Raw genomic sequence first — 3,533 nt, forward strand, 5'->3', positions numbered from 1 at the left:
TTCATATCTTCTCTATACATAGGAGTGAAAAATCTAGTCAAAGGCAGTGGTTCTTACACTTAGATGCACATTGCCATCACCTGAAACCTTTCTTTGTAAAAGTCCATTCACAGGCTACACACCAGACTAAGAAAATCAAATCTCTTAATAAGATGTGTATGTCAGAGTTACTCAAGGCTTTCCACAGAGTTCCAATGATCACTAGTAATCTACAAAACACTGCAGAAGAGTATCTCTTTGTAATGCTGCATCTTTCTGAAAGACTGAGAGTAAATCCCTCTTCAAAGAAGTTATTTCATGAGATGAGGAAGGATAAATATTGTCTATCTACTTCAGATCTTATTTTTACCTAGTCCTTTCTTTGTGGTCACAGTGCTTATACACACTGTAGAATATCCTTGGGTTTTTATCTAATTTTTATCACAAGTAACTTGAGCTCATAAGCAAACTAATAAGCTATCTGTGTAGCATCTGTATTTTTAAGAAATTAGTGAATTGAATCACAGATTCAATAAGAACCAAATGTTTCAGCACTTTTTAAAAAAATTAAAAAAACTTTACAAATTAAATACGAAGAGAAACATGTAATGCACTATGGTACACAAAAATAAATAAGTAAATAACTATATATGCATTGAACTAATTTTAAAAAGTACTTGGGGTAATTGAATAATTTTTACTCATGAAAAACAAATTTTAAAATTGGAATATTAGATTGTAACATTCTCCCAGAAAAAAAAAAATAGATAGTATATTTAAAAAGTGAAGAGAAATGAAAGATAATGCAAAATTTAACATCTGGATCATAAGATTCATGGAGTAAGAAAATTAAAATATTGTATATCAGAACTATCTAGGTAGATAACAGAATTGTCATTCTAGATTTTTTAAAAATACATGTAAGTCTTCACATTTACAGATACCTTAAAATGCCAAAGAGAGGAGATAAGAAAAATTTCAAACCCATTTATCACTAGTAAAATGTTAACTATCAATGGAAAATATAATTATAGCAACTTCCAGGGAGAAATAGCATTTTAGGAAGATCCAAGATGGTCACCAAGAACATGAAGCAGCACACCAGTGCCACTCTTGCCAAGTAAAAAGAGTAGGGACTCAACTGCTGATCATGAAACACTTGAGGATTTTTGGAAGGGTGACACACTCTGGACTCAACAAAGATTTTTTTGAACACACAGAGACCAGAAAACCATGGCAGATGTGAGAATATGAACACCCCATCCTCCACCATGCCCCAGCCTAGCACAGGAACTGAAGCCCTGTCCAGTGTACCCCTAAAACCCTAAAACACTTTGGATTGATTCACTCCTTCCCAGATGGATGCAGGTCATCAGTCCCATGCAGGAAGAGCCCTGGGCAGGGTGCAGGACTTTGAGCAACTTCAACCTAAACAGAGCAGGAGAAAGATTTATGCTGGGGAAGCCTCCATGAGTGTGACTTTCTGCCAGACTGGTGACTCCTAGAGGTGAGGGGAAAGAGCCTACCTGCAGAATGAACCTGGTAGAACCCGAGCAAGGCTTTCTGCCAGAATGGTGACTCACAGGTGGGAAAAGCTTATGTGCAGAGTGAACCCAGCAGACATACACCACCAGCAGCTGGTAGTTATCTCCTCAGCCACAAGGGGAAGAACACCCCTCAAACCCTGTGTTCCAGAAGGTCAGTGCTTAACACCTCTGCAGTGGCAAAAATCTACTCTGTATCAAGAGCAACATGCAGAGCTGAACAGGGAGGGAGTGACATGACAGACATCTGAGGGTTCTCTTAGAAGGAAGGCACCAGGACAGTAAGCCACAGTTAGCAGGTAGGAGACCCATCTTCCTACTCCTGTCCTACAGGGCACTAGCAGAAGAGGGTAAAAGTTGACCCTTCAAATTTAGCAGTGGGTGAGAAACTCTGCAATAACAGAATCCTGTCATGAACTAGAACAAGAAGCAGATGTAAAGGTCCCTCACTCTCTCACTGAGTGACATATATGGAACCACAGAAAAGACTCTAGAACAACGGGTAATGGAATACCTTTAGAGCTTTAAATCAAAAGAGAAAATATCAAGAGCAAAAAGAGGCCAGTCACAAATGAGGAAAAATCCAGGAAAAAATACAGGCAACCATTCAGAGTCTTAAAGAGATAATACCCATAAAAACAGCTATTAGAGCATAATGAATAGAAAACCCCACAATGCCCTGCCCCAGATAACAGCTATAGAAATCAGAGAATAGATGGCAATAGTGAACAGAAACCAAGAGAAACTAAAAGCAAAACTCACTGAAGTTGTACAGGAAGTAAAAGTAGAGGTGGCCGATTTCTTTTTTTTTTTTTTTTTTTTTTTACTTTTATTATCTTTTTTTATTTTAAAGATGTGGGGCACAATTCAGGGTTAGGTATACAAATGTTTATTATGCAGTACCCTTGTTGATGAGGTGTATCCCTCTCCCTTGGCAGTTTCCTGCTATTGCCAATCCTTTTCTTAGAGTATTATGATAATTGTTCAAGGTCCACTTACGAGTGAGAATATATGATACTCATTTCTTTATTTCTGTTATATATCACCCAGAATTATAGACTCTAAGTTCATCCAGGTTGCTGTGAAGTTCGTGATTTTGCCTTTCTTTATGGCTATGTAATATTCCATTGGGCATATGTACCACATTTTTTAATCCAGTCCTCTTTTGATGGGCAGCATGGTTGATTCCATGTTCTTGTAATTTTGAACAATACTGCAATAAGCATATGTGTACAGGTATCTTCTTCATAGAGTAATTTGAGTTCTTCCAGGGTATATTCACAGTAAGGGAATTGTGGGGGTCAAAGACATAGAATGTCAAAATGGATAAAATAGAATGAGGCAACAATATATTGTCTCCAAGAGACTCATCTCACCAGAAAGGACACTCATAGACTCAAAGTAAGAGGATGGGAAACAAAATTTCAGGTGAATGGAACACAAAAAAAGCAGGAGTCATGATCTTAATATCAGACAAAATACCCTTTAAGTTATCAAAATTTTAAAAAAAGATATGGAAAGTCACTACATAATGATAAAAGGTTCAATTCATTAACAAGAAATATTCATCCTAAATACATATGCACCCAATATAGGAGCACCAACTTTCATAAAGCAGCTTCTAGGTAAACTTAACAAAAATATTGACTCTAGTACTATCATAGCTGGGGACTTAAATATCCCACTCAAAACCCTGGACAGATCATCAAGACAAAAAAATCAACAAGGAGATCCAGAATCTCAATGTGACAATGACCAAATGGACTTAGCTGATACTAACAGTACACTCCTCCCAACAATCACAGAATATACATTCTACTCATCATCACATGGAACTTATTCTAAGACCAACCACATTCACGGCTATAAATCAAGCATAAACAAATTTCATAAAATTGAAATCCTGTCGTGTACCTTCTCAGACCACAGTGGAATAAAAATAAATATCAACACCAACAAAGTTCCCCTAAAACCCACAACGACATGGATACTAAACACCATGATCCGAAG

Source organism: Carlito syrichta, unplaced genomic scaffold (assembly GCF_000164805.1).
Source record: "Carlito syrichta isolate Samal-C Ts95f unplaced genomic scaffold, Tarsius_syrichta-2.0.1 Scaffold301915, whole genome shotgun sequence".
In the NCBI taxonomy this organism is placed as follows: domain Eukaryota; kingdom Metazoa; phylum Chordata; class Mammalia; order Primates; family Tarsiidae; genus Carlito; species Carlito syrichta.